At 42.3% G+C, this 17,234-nt stretch overlaps 1 protein-coding gene across 1 annotated transcript in view; it reads right to left on the bottom strand.

Moving 5' to 3' along the window:
* ARHGAP15 (Rho GTPase activating protein 15) overlaps positions 1-14,883 on the bottom strand; it is a 1,536,288-nt gene extending 1,521,405 nt beyond the window's left edge. Inside the window, exon 1 of the mRNA XM_029605409.1 lies at positions 14,758-14,883. The gene's annotated coding sequence lies outside the window, so the exon portion shown is untranslated. The remainder of the gene's footprint in view (positions 1-14,757) is intronic.
* Positions 14,884-17,234: the final 2,351 nt, after the last annotated feature.

Here is a 17,234-nt window from a genome sequence, read left to right as displayed (position 1 = left end):
GACTCCAGGACATGAATGTACATGTTTTGTTACCTTATGAGATTGTAGCTGGGATATTAATCTGTGAGGAGAAGAAAGAGACATTTACGCTCAGCTGCAGGGATTTCTCTGTGAAGCATTACTGTACTACAGGACTTCCCAAATTGTGGGTTAGGACCCCAGATGGAGTCACAAAACCTTCAGTTGGGGTCAAACATTTCTCAAACAGCTGTACTTTTCAGTAGGGATGTGAATCATTTTTCTAACAAATTGAAGTATCGTACAATATTTCTAAATTTGTTAATATATCGGGTAAAAAAAAGAAATGATCACTTTTCCCCCCAAATTTTCGTAAAAATCATTTTTCGGGTTAGTACGTGCTAACTCATGTTAGTGCGCGCTAACAAAAAAAGTTTATTTTTGTTATTTTTTGTTACTTTTTGCTATTTTTGTTAGCGCGCGCTAACCCGAAAAATGATTTTTCACTAAAAAAAAAAATGGGGATTCGCGGGAAAATCTCCAGCCAGACGATCCCGGAGGAGGGAACGATCAGGCACCCAATTCACATCCCTACTTTTCAGGCACCAGTAGGATCAGAATTAATAGAAGAAATCAGCATGGAGTCTGTGAGCCAGCATGCACTTACAAGCCTGGCAGTGGAACTGCCCTTGCTTGGAAGCCGTGATGAGGAGGGATTGAGGCTAATGCAGTGGCTTGCAGATCACCATCTGGTTTGGGACCAGCCATGAGGAAAGGGGAGGGGCGAATATGTATATATCAGATGAGAGTGCCACTGTTCCTTTTTCCTCACACATTACTGACCTATCCAAGAGAAAAATGCAGTCCCTTTCAGCAGCCTGCCCACTCTTCCCACCAGTTGTCATCAACCTAAGTTTCAAAATTCAAAGGAAAATATTGTCGATGATCCTGACCAGGAGGATGTTTGGAAGAGAGGATGTTTGAAGGAATCAATCAGATACAGGAGGGTTGGATCACATAGACAGGAACTGGATATTGAGAGTGAGAAAAGTGAACTGACAAATGATTATGGAAATGTAAGAGAGGAGCTGGGAGTGAAAGCGGGATCAGCTGGAAGTGTGTGAGACAAGAGTTTGGGATGGGTTTGAAGAGGGGATGGTATGAGAGTTAAGGAATAACAAAGGATCTGATGGGGGTTATAAGAAGAGTTTGGGTATATGGGAAGATCAGTGTGTGGTGGGAAGGGCATGCTAAAAGGGCTAGAGGGAGTGAGAGAGAGGGGATGGGCTAGGGAGATGAGTGGAGCTGGGGGAAGTAAGAAGGGATCAGTTGGAAGGGTGGAGGTTGAAAGAGGTGGTTCACTAGAGGGGAGAAGTTAAGAGAGGACATCCTCCTGGAGGGGTGGAGGTCAAGAGATGGGATTAATTGGCATACAAGGATGCTGAGAGAATAGTGATTTGATAGAGAGAGACCACACCCTTGTAAATTGGTTTTGGTCATTTTCTGGGGTCATGTGAATTTTCAAGTCGTAAATGGGATCACATTGGCTAAGAATTTGGAAATCCTTGCCCTATTACCTTGTGTATTTGTTTAGTGAGAACTAAAAAATTTAAAACCTTGCTCCTATCCTTGTCCTAATGAATTTTCCCGAAATTTCAGGAAAATCTGCTTAGTTTTTCGGGGTGGCCGGACCAGGACAAATGCACATCTCTACTAGAGAGGATGTCACTAACTAGATTATCACATGCCTTTGAAATATTTCTTAGGAAAATATTGAACAGAACTAGGCCCAAGTTTCCCTGAGACACTTTGCTGATGATCTTTCTTTTCTTGAAGTGAATTCCATTTATCACTACCCTCTGTTGTTTGCCAGTACTGGCAGGTGTGATAAAGAACCTGTTCAATAAATCCTTGAAAATGGAACTGATTTCATGAGACTGATTTCATGAGAGGAGATTGGAAATTACAAGTTGGTTATTCTGACATTGATGGTGGGAGAATTATTGGAGACTCTTCTGAAGGAAAGAATACTGAAGCCTATTGAATCCAGTGGGTTACAGAATCCAAGAGAGCATGATTATAGCAGAGGAATCAATCCTAATTAACAAAACAGATAAATCATCAAGTCAAATCTATATCAGGTGTAACAAGGAGAATGTTCATGTCAAGTCCCTTATTCATTTTACAATAAAAATTACACATGACACCATTGCTTGAAATAATTTAGGCCACATCTTTATTGAAATAAAAACAATCATTTTACCTGAGCCACAAGCTTATCCAAGCCAATGTACATCCAACCACTTGCCATGTTACTAGCAAAGCAGCTCGTCCAGCCAATTAGGCAACTAAAATACTCCCAATACTGCTAGAGGTCCATAAGCCCCCCTGCCATACCACTAGCTGGGGAAGTTCACATCTTATCATCCATATTAGCTCCTCTGTGGTACTTTGCCACCCTCACCTTCACTCCGCCAAGCAAGCAGATTGCATAAGGAGGAGAAATAAAGCATTACCAATACACATTTTATGGCTTGGGTATCTGCCACAGGCACAGGGAGAAACATCTACTTTGTGTACCCCGTCCCCCCTTGAGAAAAAAAATCTTCATCCTGCACAAAATTCTTGAAGTGCAATTATTTGTTCTAAAGTTTCTTGAATGTCATTCAACAACAAACCAATATCAGTATCGGACAAATGAATATCATCACTCCAATATAAGTTAACACACTACCCAAATATGCCGAATCTGTCTGCCCCACCCCCATCCTTGCCACCCAATTCCCAATTTTCCTATTAACCTTAATAAGCACCCTGGACCATCCTTTTTTTTTTTTTTATCTCTGACACAATGTCTGGGAATTACATCAGACCAACAAAGTATCAATTTGGGAATGGATTCCAAAATAACAAGAAAATCCTTTTTAACTACTCTAATTAACTGCTCACAAGTTCGTTGAACTAAATCATTTCCTCCCAGATATATAATTAATATATTTGTTTGCTGCCTACTGGCTAAATGATGTCTTAGCACTGACAATTATTGAAACCAGCACATGCTTCTATAACCAAGCCAGTGCAAAAAAATACCTCATTGAGCTAGGCCCAAATGAATGTCAAACGACCAATGAACCACTCTCTACCCAGCCCAGTATACAAATAGGTGACCAATAAGCTATATGGACCATCTGGTTCTCCTTGAATCTGTAAAGGAAATACTATGTTAACTCAAACATAAATTAACATTTAATGGATATAAGATATAAAAACTCCAGATCACCGATGCCCAATACACATTATTGCTGATACAGGTAATCCCAACCTCACAGAATATGTTGCTACCCCTATGCAAAAAGAATGACTACTAAACTGAGTCACATCCAAAGCCAAATGCCAAAGTGATCTTCACAAAATTGTCATAAACTTATAACATGACAAGGGCATAACATCAAAATGCTATAAAAAATAACCCTCACATGTTGGTCACACCTTCAAATACTGCAAAGTGTTTTTTTTAATTTTTTTTTTAATAGTTTTTGCAGATAACAATCATAGACTGAAATACTTCAGCTTTAACAATATACAGAAAGAAAACTGGACCAAGAACAAGTTGGGACAATCGTATGACCAATTGGTCTGGTAAGATACCAAAATAGGTGATATTTGATATGTTATGTTTTATGCCTTCTATTTTATATTATGTAATTTACTGCAAAGTATTTATGATAGGACACATCACCACTCCCAAAATTTTATTTAAAATAAATTCTACTTCCCTTCCAGCCTGATCAGTCTTAGAACTCCTTACCTATAACTTTACCTGATCCTCAAAAATCGAAACATCTAACAACAAACCTCTTTTTTTGTAAAATCATACTTAGAAGATGCTACCAATTCTCCAATCCTAAAAGCACCAAAAATGCTAAGGACAATGCTGCTCAAAATAAGTATACCTTAAACTTTGAAATACATGTACATGCCAGAACGCAATTTGAAGGCATCTCCTCCAGTTTGCTCAATCTTGCAATATCTTCTTTAATCTTGTCACATGGAAGGAGCACTGGATGGCCAGCGCCATCTTTAAAAATGGCGTGGGCCATCCAGTGCTCCTACCATGTGACAGGGGCCAGCCAATGGCATGGATACCCTGTCACATGGTAAGGGCAAAGGGCCATCGGCGCCATTTTGATTATTTTATTTATTTATTTAAAGGCTTTTATATACCGGAGTTCATGTACTAGTACATACCACTTCGGTTTACACAGAACCAATATTGGAAAATTACATCAAACAAGTGGGTATAAAATAACAAGGCTAACTTTGTAGGAACTTAGAACTTGAGGTAAAGGAGAACAGGACCAAGTGGTAACAGATCAATGTAAATAGCTAAATAATAAATACAAATTCTTACAATGAATACAAATGCTTACAGATTACAGTCTTCAAAATCTAAGTTTACATCTTCAGAATAATGTTTAAATCTACAAGAACTAACTCTACAAGAACTCTACAGGAACTACAAGAACTCCCCGGGAGCGAGAGATCACTCCCGTGACCCACACTGGACCACCAGGTACCTGTAAAAAGTTTTTTTGGGGGGTCAGGAGGGTGGGGGAAGCTAAGGGATTAGTTTTAAAGGGTCGGGGTGGGTTTAGGGGTTATTTTTGTGTGCTGTTTTTTCCGCCCTCCCCCAAAACGATAAGAGAACCCCCACGAACAATATCGTGGGGTTTTCCTATCGTTTTGGGGGAGCCCCCGATTTCTGACGATTTTGAAAATATCGATGATATTTTCAATCGTCCAAAGCCCGATTCACATCCCTAGAATCAGCAGAGGGACAGTTTGGGTCTGCTGGTAGGGGTCCTCAAGAAAAAAGATTAGGAAGGGGAAGTATAGAGATATATTTAAATTTCTTGAAGGGTGTAAGAGAAAATGTGAGGCTAGGAAAAGGAAGAAGAAGGAGGATGAGTTAAGAAAAGGAAGAAGAATTCCAAGAAATATTATTAATTGGGTGAGAGCTTTTTTAAGGTTTGAAAATTCGACCAGCAGTCAAATGAGTGGATATGATGAATACTTTCTTTCAGTGAAAAACTCATACTTGTTTCAGTCCCTGAAGCAGCAATAGCGAAACGTACGTCGGACTGGACGGGACTCAAGGACCAGCAGTGATCCGAGTGCAAGGAGCGCAGTGGCGCAGTGGCGCCCTTGAAATGAAACCTCTGAACAACGCATAAGGAAGGTATCAGTCCACATGACTTTTTATTAAAAAGAAATAGAAAAGAAAAGAAAAAATAATATATACTTAGTAATAAAGGACTGGGACCTATGATTAAATATGATCCGGAGTGGCAATACATAAAGCAAAAATTGCTCGTATGCCCACGGTTGTTATGATGGTCCATGTTATAAACAAAAAATATAAAAAATCATATATATGAAATAGTGCACATTGAAAGAAAAATTGGGATTGCATAATGTCTTTAACGTGAGATATTGTAGCTCGTTGTGTACTGAGATTAACTGTTATTGTTTGGTGGGTAATTGAAATCTCCCATTATTACCGCACTACCAATTTGGTTAGCTTCCCTAATTTCTCTTAGCATTTCACTGTCAGTCTCACCATCTTGAACAGGTAGACGGTAGTATACTCCTATCAATATAGTCTTCCCCAGGGATGGTAACTTTCAAACTAGTAGGTAGGTACACATATGTGCGTGTATGTCGGCGTGCACCCAAGGACATAGCCGTTTTTTAACTTGGGCACACATATGCATACATGTTAGAAAATGGCCTGGCTGTGTGCAAATCTGTATACGATTTTAAGTGTGTAAATGCCTTGCACCATAAATTATAACCAAGTGTCCATGCCATGACCAGTTTCCAAAGTACCCTGGTTTAATAGCCTGCAGTCTTCCCATTTACCACAGACCCTTTAAATCTGTCAGAAAAGGCTTTTTTATTTTGTAAAGTTACACATCCTTTATAGCAAACTGAAGCAACACTGGACTTGGGCATGAACCTAGCACGTGAGTATTTTCGTGCACATTTCTTGGCCCTGCCTTTTAATGCCCACATCCCTCCCAGACCAAGTCAGATGTGTGTGCTGCAGGAGATGCATGTGTATGTAGGTAGCTTTTAAAATATGGTGTGCACATATAAGTGCTACATGCCCATGCATCTTCCAATTTTGGCACACACCAGACTTTTAAAATTCACTTTATAGTGTTTAGGGAAGTTTGGGGGTTTGGATTTTGACAAGTTCCTGGAGGAAAATCACATATAACATTATTAATCAGATAGACTAATGAAAGATATTGCTGCCCCAGGGAGCGAGTAATAGAAAATAAATCTCCTTCATGGGATCTGCCAGGTACTTGCGACCCAGACTGGCTGATTGGAGACAGGTTGCTGGGCTTAATGGACCTTGGTCTTATCCAGAGTTGTGTCCGTCAGTCGCAGACAGCTGCGACTGCTCTGCCTTACCTCTTTTCTACCCTTTTCCTCCTCTGTGGGCAAGATGGCTGCCTCTGGTGCCGAGTGCCAAAACCCTCAGCATCTCCAATGCAGCATGGGCATCCCAGTCCTCCGTGCTCCTTCCCGTGGTTTCCTAGGGCGCGCGCTTGCACATGTTGCCTACGCCTAAATATAGTCATGGCGGGAACCTCGGGGGAGTCCCCACCGTATGACATCAATACCTCTGGGTATTTAAGCCTCCACTATGCTACCTATGTTGAGTTAGCAAGGACTTCGGTTTAGCTACTCTGACTGCTCTAAGCTGCCCACTTAGATGCCTCTCTACCCTACGGGGAATCTCGCTCTTACGAAGCTCTAGGCATCCGCTCCTCGGGGGCCTCTCGCTTCCTATAACCCCTCGGGGTCTCTACTAACTAGACAACCGCTTCTCGGGGGTCTTTTCTCTATTTCATTTCAGGATCCTCTGCACTATTTGGTACTCGCTCCTCGAGGGCCTATCAGTCCAGTTATCCTGCACCATGGACCTTCGGTCCCACCATCTCCTTTGGCAGGAAGACGTCCGCACTACGCTCCTGTGAGTACCTCTGTGATCCAGTTCTCCAACTTCACCCACCAGGCTGGCTATTTCTGCACTGCGGGCTTCTACCTACCTTGAACATCTTGGTGAGACTTCTACATCTGAGACTGTCTGAGCGTATTGGCACTTTGCAGGACTTCGGTGCCTGCCTCATACCATCTATCTACAGCAGTACAATAAAGCTTTCCACCTACAAGTGTCTGCTCTCTGAGTTTAGCCTATCACTGTGATTCCCCACGGGGCCCCTCCCCGTGGGAGGAGTCACGTCCACTGTGACTAAGGGTCCACAAGATGCCCCAAACACAACATCCAGCATGACATTTCTTATATTATTATGTAAAAGTACATGTGCTGATGATCCATATATAAATGTTTATGCTCAGAAAGGTTGGGCAATTTGTAGATGGCCAATTTACATAGATAAATATCCATTTGCCCAATGGCATTTGGAAATTGCTCATCTCCATAGTCACCACTTAGACCAAAGTTATCAACCTCCTGCCTAATTCCACTTTTATAAAGAAGGATGATATCTGTCTTCTCCAGCCTCTGGAATCATTCCTGTCTCCAGTGAATGATAGAGATGTGAATCATGTGCCAGATCGTCTTAACGAACAGATTCGGCTGGGGGGGGGGGGAATCTGATCGTTAAGATATGTGAATTGGAATCGTTTCTGATTCCAATTCACATCGCTAATTTTTTTTTTAGGGAGGCCCGCACTGCTAAAAAAAAAAAGAACCCACCCGACCCTTTAAATTGACCCCCCCTCCAGACCCCCCCAAAACCTTTTAAAATTACCTGGTGGTCCAGGGGGGCCTCAGGGGGCCTTGGGGAGAGATCCAGGGGAGCCTCGGGGAGAGGAGAGATCCAGGGGGGCCTCGGGAAGAGATTTCCCGTTCCCAGGCATCAGCTGTTCTAAAAAGAAAATGGCGCCGATGCCCCTTTGCCCTTACCATGTGACAGGGTATCCGTGCCATTGGCCGGCCCCTGTAACATGGTAGGAGCACTGGATGGCCGGCACCATCTTTAAAGATGGCGCCGGCCATCCAGTGCTCATCAGCCCCTATTATAGAGTATAGTATAATTGATTGCAATGGAAATCCGCATGAGAATATATATGATAATTAAATCTTTAGTTTCATTAGTAAATGATAAGCTAAACATTTTCAATACATAACTATTTATAGTGCATATTGTATGATTTCTTTTGTATGAAAAACGTTTTAACAGTGATCAATATTTCTTGAAACCTTTCCATTGGAAGTTGAAAATGGTTGGAAAGCTTTCAGTTTTGTGTGAAAGATTAGCTTGCTTTTAGCTTTTTGTCTGATGTCTTCTGGCTATAGGAGAAGATGCAGTGCATTTTTCAGCTTAGTGTAAAATATTGAGAAATCTTTGAGGCAGGTTGCATGGATTCTAATCTCATTTAACGTTTCTGGGTAATCAGTAGAGTGTTGGAAAGAAAATGTAAAGCATATTGAGAAGCACTGTTCTATGGCTGTATGCATCTGTCTTTTGCAACAAGGAAGTAAAATGCCACAAAGAGAAATTTGCTGCAGACAAACTGAAAAGGAAATGCCCAGGAAATGAGTCTCCATGTGACAATACCCAAAAGACTCTTTCATCTCTTTGCAAACACAAAAGAAATATAGTTTATGGATAGCTTTACAGGAACAAGTGAATAACAAGCTACTAATGTCTAAATAGTTCATGTTTCAAATTACAAGAATCTTACTATTTTATTACTAGTTCTGGAATTTACTTTGTAAAATTAAGCAACCCAGGTTAAGTGTTTTCCATTTCATTTGACATTATACTATCATACTATTAATAAATAGTTTAATGGAATAGTTTGAAAAGTGTAGGAGGTAATTTTCAAAGGAAAATATAAATGCTAATGTATGTAACATACTATCATAGCAATTTTCAAAATCCCATTTGTTTGGATTAAGTGCACTCAACACAGGTAAATGGACAATTCAATAGCATATATTGTTGCACTCGGGGGTGGACCCCTGTCCTGTGGCAGTACAGGGACTGTCCACAGGGGGTGGAGCATAGAAGGAGACAGAGGCAGTGTAGAGCTTCACCACTGGAAGCCCGCGGTGCCCCCGGGAGGAGCCCGTAGGGACCCGGGCCACTTGGACTTAGGTGGGCCTCGCAGGATCCCTAGGAGAGTATAAGTCCGGTGTGCCCGCAGACACTAGAGGAGCGCTATCAGGTTCAAGGTTGGAAACAGGTTAGAGGAGAGCGAACCAATAGAGAGATGGTGAGGACAAGGCTACGGACAGAGCCAGAATCAAGCGAGGTCAGGCAACATGGTCAAAGTCCAGGAATCAGTCAGAGGAGTGGTCAATGAAGCAAGGGTCAAGATCCAGAGATCAGGCAAGGTTAAGGAGCAGGCTGAGGTCTTGGGCAGGTGGCAGGCAAGCAGGCAGGTCAGGAACAAGCTGAGGTCTTTGGTAGGCGGCAGGCAGTTAGGCAGGTCAGGAACAAGCTGAGGTCTTTGGCAGGCAGCAGGCAGCCGAGGTCTTTACCAGTAAGTCAGTCCGGAGTAAGACCAGGGAGACGAACAACGAATACTGGAACAAGCAGGGCAAGGAAGCAGGTACAAGCAGGAACGGAACTGGAACAGAAGGATCCTGGAACGAGACTAGGGACAAGCAGGCAGGAACACAAGCAAGGGCAATCTCAGGAACAAACTGACCCGTTTGCCATGGCAAGGAAGTGAGGCCAGGAACTTCCTTTTAACATGAGTTCAATCAGGGTGCGCAGCTGAACTAGGCCCCGCCCTGGAACCTACATCAGGGTGGCTGGTCCGCACGCATGTAGGGGCGTGGCTAGCTGCTGACACGATGCGATGAGGCCCGGCGTGAGGCCTGGTGTGCCCAAAGGCCCGGCGACTGCCGCTGCGGGATGCCGGGGCGTAGCTGGACTTGCCAGAGCCGTGAAGGAGACAGGACCGGGACCCACTGTGTGACCCTGAAGGTGAGCAGTCCCGTGCACGGGACGACCGCGGTGGGGCGCATAATATATATTCTAGCAATTTTCAAAGTTTTTTGAAAATTGCTATAATATACACTATTGAATTGTCAATAGGTTTTACCCATGTTACGTGTACTTAATGAGCTTTTGAAAATTGCTATGGTAGTATGATTCGTACCTTAGCATTTACATTTTCTTTAAAAATTACCCTATAATGTTTATTTGAATCAAATTGTCTATATTTTGTTTGATTTGAAAAATATTGCTGATTTATGTTCAGAACTGTTGAAAATAGAAGAGAAATAACATTGGCTAGAGTGAGGAATTTTGAAACTAGATATTGTGCAAACTTCCCCACTCAATTTTGCCAATGCCTCTCAGTGGATGGCTTCACTACACTTCCTATTTCACATCTTTCTTGACCAAAACTTCCAGTTTATATGGAGCAATGCCAAAAGTCTAATGATAATTCTATGAAGAAGATCAGCATAGAATGGGAACCAGAGATCATGGGTTATACTTAATTAGGCCTGCCAAATCTTACCAATCTAATCAAAGTTAAAGATAAATGAAAAATTCAGTTTCCCTACATGGTGCCCCTGTCTGTGTCAGGGCTTTAATGTTTTGCAGAGTTCTATGTGCTGAACATCAAATATTGACCTTTAAACTGAAACTGGGGGGTAGATTTTTAAAAAGTACGCTGGCGTGTACTTTTTTTCGCGCGACCGGTGCAAACAAGAGTATGCCGGATTTTAATAGATACATGCGTAGCTGCGCGTATCTTTTTAAAATCCGGGGTCAGCGCGCGGAAGGCTGCGCAAAATCGGCAGCCTGCACGCGCCGAGCCGCGCAGCCTGCCTCCGTTCCCTCCGAGGCCGCTCTGAAATTGGAGCGGCCTCGGAGGGAACTTTCCTTCCAGCCCCCTGCACCTTCCCCTCCCTTCCACTACCTAACCCACCCCCCCCCCAGCCATATCTAAACCCCCCCTACCTTTGTTTGAAAAGTTACGCCTGCCGTCCGGCCACCTCTCCACAATTCACCAGCCCAGGAGCAGTTTCGGAGGCCTCAGCCACGCCCCCAAAACACCCCCCGGGCCGTAACCATGCTCACGGCCCCCCGCCCCTGGATGACGTGCTGGCGAGACATGCCCCTCCCGACATGCCCCCCCCCCAGGAAAGCCCCGGGATGTACGCGCGTCCTGGGGCTTACGTGCGCCGCCGAGCCTATTCAACATAGGCTCGGCGCGCGCAGGGGGAGCTTGGGGCAGGTTTTCAGGGGGTACGCGCATATCTTACACGCGTACCCCTTTGAAAATCTGCCCCTATATGTGTACTACAACAAAATAGGTTTAGCTCTTCTGGAGTAAACTGTAAATTTCATCCCTCCCTTAATCCAGGAAGGTAATTCATATCTGAACAAGTCCATCAACATTATTGAAAAGAATGTCATAGTGAAAGCTGAGTGTATCACATATGAAAAATATGCATTTCCATAAGCTGTTTTACTAATATATTTATTAGGGATGTGAATCGTTTTAGGACGATTAAAATTATCGTCCGATAATTTTAATATCGTCTTAAACCGTTATGGAACACAATACAATACAGATTCTAACGATTTATCGTTATAAATCGTTAGAATCGTGAGCCGGCACACTAAAACCCCCTAAAACCCACCCCCGACCCTTTAAATTAAATCCCCCACCCTCCCAAACCCCCCCCCAAATAACTTAAATAACCTGCGGGTCCAGCGGCGGTCCGGAACGGCAGCGGTCCGGAACGGGCTCCTGCTCCTGCATCTTGTCGTCTTCGGCCGGCGCCATTTTCCAAAATGGCGCCGAAAAATGGCGGCGGCCATAGACGAAAAAGATTGGACGGCAGGAGGTCCTTCCGGACCCCCGCTGGACTTTTGGCAAGTCTCGTGGGGGTCAGGAGGCCCCCCACAAGCTGGCCAAAAGTTCCTGGAGGTCCAGCGGGGGTCAGGGAGCGATTTCCCGCCGCGAATCGTTTTCGTACGGAAAATGGCGCCGGCAGGAGATCGACTGCAGGAGGTCGTTCAGCGAGGCGCCGGAACCCTCGCTGAACGACCTCCTGCAGTCGATCTCCTGCCGGCGCCATTTTCCGTACGGAAAATGGCGCCGGCCATACGCGTATGGCCGGCGCCATTTTCCGTACGAAAACGATTCGCGGCGGGAAATCGCTCCCTGACCCCCGCTGGACCTCCAGGAACTTTTGGCCAGCTTGTGGGGGGCCTCCTGACCCCCACGAGACTTGCCAAAAGTCCAGCGGGGGTCCGGAAGGACCTCCTGCCGTCCAATCTTTTTCGTCTATGGGCGCCGCCATTTTTCGGCGCCATTTTGGAAAATGGCGCCGGCCGAAGACGACAAGATGCAGGAGCAGGAGCCCGTTCCGGACCGCTGCCGTTCCGGACCACCGCTGGACCCGCAGGTTATTTAAGTTATTTGGGGGTGGGGGATTTAATTTAAAGGGTCGGGGGTGGGTTTTAGGGGGTTTTAATGTGCCGGTTTTTCGATTTTTCGATTTTTCGATTTTTTTAACGATTTTCACGATTTTTCACGATATTTTACCCCCCCAAACGGCAACAATACGATTCCCTCCCCCTCCCAGCCGAAATCGATCGTTAAGACGATCGAGGACACGATTCACATCCCTAATATTTATAACTGGCCCACCCTCACAATATATGGCAAAAGCAGCATGGACTATATTTATAAAACTGCTAATTTGACTTTTCATCCATTACAGCACAGTCTATAGGCACGGCCCATTAAATTCAAGGTATATTTTTATTTTTCAGTAACTGAGATTTTATAGACTTGTGTTAGTAGACAGCATTAGGATAACTTCAAACTGTTAGGGGTTAAATTTAAAAGATTTACTTGTGTAAAAATTAACATTTATACATGTAAATAGCATCTACTTGCATATATACTATTTTATAAACCTCAAACATAACATATTTTGCTTTCTAACACACGTATATGTGAATAAAAAGGTGACGTCTAGAAGCACGGCCATTATTTGTGCACATAAGTTGCTATTTTAAAAGACACTTAAGTATATAGATTTGCTAACTTGCATAAATGTATAAGTGCTAATTATCTTGCATAAGTGATATTAAACATATTTATTATTATATACTATTGGCCAGGTGAGAGGTCATGGTGAACTGGGAGATTTCAGGCTGAAGAACTAGGAGAGCCTTGATGACCTGGGTGAACTGGTGGAGTACTTGGTAAAACTGGTAACTTCACTTACATGCACATTTTTAAAAATATACCAACTTACACATAAAACTCCTGATTTACGCAAGTCCTAATTTATTTTCACACATAAAATATACACACAAATATTTTTAAAATAGGTAGGAAAAATATGTGTTCAATGCATTGATATACTCACTTTCAATTTGGCACGTAAGCATACATATGTGAATATGTTCAGAATAAAGATATGGATATATTTTTTAATCCATGCATATACGTGTAGCCGTATTCATAAGAATATGCTGCAGCATGCACTTGTTTGAAGTTATCCTCTAAGATTTTTTATCTGCCCTTTATATACTAAAAGTTTGGCTACAGAGTTCACAAATACAGCAAAACAGATTACAAATAATTTTTCATTGCGATCACACGCATGTGCATTAACAAACATGCACACAATTGTGATCCATAAATGTGTTTTTATCTTGTTCTGTCTTTTCATTTGTCCTCTCAATCAGCCCTGGATTTAGGCAGAAGCAATACAGGTAACTGCTTAGGTTGCCAAATGTTAAGGGCGCCAAACACTTCAACGGAAGAGAGCGTGATCCTGCTTGCTTTACAGCTGAGTGCCAAAGCTGTTTCCAAAGGACACTGCCCTGGCACTTTGGGCCCCACTGCTCTCTGAGAGGGTCCCCCATGCCTGCTCTCTAATCCTGCCTATGGATGCCAGAATCTTAAATCATTGTTCTTATAAATTCAAAATGGGAAAAACCTTTATTGCTTTCATATATTTCTCCCCCTTATTAACAAAAATTATTTTAAAACATAGACTTATTGCACTTATTTAATATAGTTGTTGATATTTTTTGTCTGAAATTGATAGGAAATTACTCCATTTGCCTCCCTATAGACTTCTTAGGCCTAGACAAACAGCTGCAAAATACACAATGCACTTGAAAAAATGCTTACCGCTGCCACTACTATACTAACCTGTATTCACAAGAAACCTTATGTACCGTATTTATGCAAGATTTGGCCCCATATTTTTCCAGTGGGCAAGATATGCAAATCAGATCCCTTCGGTCAAAGAATGCTCTTGAAAAAGTGTGCTGCCATTTTATAATGAATTTAATATTCCACCCAATATAAAAAGAAGGTAGAATTGTTAGTATTCCACAATTCTTTGTGTATAGTCTAAAATCAAGAACAGCTACCAGAGATGCAGGAAACATCTTAATGTATTTAAAATGTATATAGCCACATTGTTCTTATAATTTGTTTCTTAAGTAGTAGGATGCATTAAAGAGAATACTGTATCAAATCCCACTCTCATTACATACCTTTGACAAACTTTCAATAATTAATGCTAATTTATGTTACTCCATACATAATTGTGCTGGGGATTAATGTAGAGCAATGAGCAGGATATTTAATAGGGAATATAGCTAAAAACGTAAACAAAACCTAAAACTATTGTTTAACATTAACCTGAGATAACTGAACAAAGCCATAATGAACTACCAATAAACCTCTTACCTAGAAACGAGTGTCCTCTTTCATTTCATGCAGCCATCACTTTAAAGGCACTGCCAAATGCAGCATTTCACCACAGAAGGGTAAAGGAGCAGAGTTACATGTGCCACAAATAAGCAATCCCTTGGGTTTATCTTTAATAGTACACGATGGTCATACATGCAGCACGGCAGAGAGAAAAACATGCAAATGCAACCACTTCCTGTTTATGGGGAGTTAACTATACATATGCTGCAAATTATCTTAATATAAAGACAGAGGCAGAATGCTTGCATATGTATTTGATCTTACAGAAATATTATGTTATGCAGAGGCAGTTGTGCACTGTGAAACCTGTGTTGTTCCGTCCCATTAACTTTAATGTAGAGGGGTAAAAAAAAAAGATAACTGAGTTGAAACTAAAGTACAGAAAGAAACAAACATGTTGAAAGAACTTCCTCTTTATCAGTCATGTACATAGTCTTTAAGTGTTGGTTTTTGTTTTTTTTTTTTTTGTTTTTAAAGGATGTCTAGATCTGCCTATTTCAGATGTTGAGGTTTATGGACCATACCACTATTCTAACAATTATTTATGACTGTTTAATCCCATCTAGGTATTCAAAGACATTGAAATTAGTTCAGCAAGGACTTCCTGCTGCTTAAGTTCATAATGGTTAACATTTCTAATTTTCATTTGAATTAATTTGGGGGATACAAGAAGCCTTTCCTCAGCTGTGAGATGTTCTCACTGACACACTGAATGTCTTTGGCAGTTGGCACTCCGCTGCAGGGAAGTTGCCTAATAATGAGCATTGGAATTTTAAAGCAAAAACTGAAAATAAAAAATGAGCAACATTTGTGGCACATTAGATGGTAAGAAATAGAAGACGGTTATAAACCAAACATCATAATGAATGCATGCAAACGATGGCTGATAATAAAGGAGCTAAACATACACTATCCAATGGTCAGTTTAAAATAAAAGGCTGTAGAAAATAAAATGTCAAGCTATTGAATGAAATATGTTAATGCAGAAATGCACATTTACTGGTTTGGTTTCAACCCTGTTGAGATTATATGACGTATACTGATATGCATTTGTTTTGATCCAAATGGAAATCTAAATCTATTTTTGGTTTGGATTGGGATAACCAAACGAAATGAGTATATTACATGAAAAAAATTTGAATATTTGATGGCTCATTTAGTTTAGCCCATTAAAGTCTATGCGTGAAGCAAAGCATTATATTTCTGGAACTGAAGCCAGAGTAGAGTTAGTTGGGAATGGGACAACAAAGGAATAGGACCAATCATGTTTCAGCAGTTTTTCAGACATCCTTTCCTATCTGGCAGCTGCATGTCATAATGTCAATATTTTTTTTTTAGGTGAGTGTGAAACCAAGAGAACTTTGATCAGTCAGTGACCATTTTGTTCTTAGTCATTTCTCTGTGGAATCTTGAGGAGAGAAGGCAGAGATTCTTAAACTCCTTGCTTCCAAAATTACAAGTAAATTTTTAAAGGTCCATGTGTGAAAATACTGGTGGTGACGTGCATGGCTGGGACCTATGCGCTCCACATGCATTTTCTAAAGGGCCCGGCCATGCAAGTAACCACTGATATGCACACAAGTGCAAGCCTCTCAGAAGGGGCAGGCCGTAGGGCGGTGTCTGGGCAGGGATGGGCGGGGCAGAATGGGACGGGACAACGCCATTTGACACTGTCCTGGGGAAGTGAGCACCAGCAGCCGGCAGAATCTACTCCGCACCAAGGGGCCTATGGCCTATGCAATACAGTGTGCTAAGCGGAGGGCACTGTATAACCTGCAGTCAGATGCAGGTTGAATAGGCGCTAATGAATCCATTAATGCAATGAGATTAGCACCTATTCAACACGCGTCCAACGCAGAGTGAGTCTAATAGCGCTAATCACATGCAAAAAGAAAAAATGTGCATCTAGGACGCACATCTAGTGCTCAGTAATTAATGCCTGCCTGGAGCAGGCGTTAATTGCTGAGCGCTCCTTAAACCAGTACAGAAAAGCAGAAAAAACTGCTTTTCTGTACTGCCTCCTACTTAATATCATTGCGATATTAAGTAGGAGGAAAAGTGAAACTAAATAAAGTTAAAAAAACAGAGAAAAAAAAACCACACTGGCAGTCGGGTGCAGGAAACAGACGCTCGAATGACAAGCGTCTGTTTCCTGACTACCCTGGCTGTGCAGCATTTAGGTAAACCAACGCCGATATACTTGGCAGCAGTTCTTCTAACCGGCGGACCGCTGATGCGGTCGGGTTCCGATAGCAAGGAGGCGCTAGGAGCGCGCAAGCAACCCTAGTGCCTCCTGACTAACGCGACCTCCTAATTTAAATATTGCATGGCGCCACCCCCTTGGGGGTGCTTTAAGAAAGTGGGCGCTGACTGTTCAGTGCCCGCTTTCTACACATATTTATTGCATCAGCCCCCAAGGGAGCAGAAAGGTAAAAAAATAAAAAATAAAAAAA

This window comes from Rhinatrema bivittatum, chromosome 6, assembly GCF_901001135.1.
Source record: "Rhinatrema bivittatum chromosome 6, aRhiBiv1.1, whole genome shotgun sequence".
Classification (NCBI taxonomy): domain Eukaryota; kingdom Metazoa; phylum Chordata; class Amphibia; order Gymnophiona; family Rhinatrematidae; genus Rhinatrema; species Rhinatrema bivittatum.
Note: the sequence above shows the minus strand (reverse complement) of the source record. Positions and strands in the feature narration are given on the sequence as shown.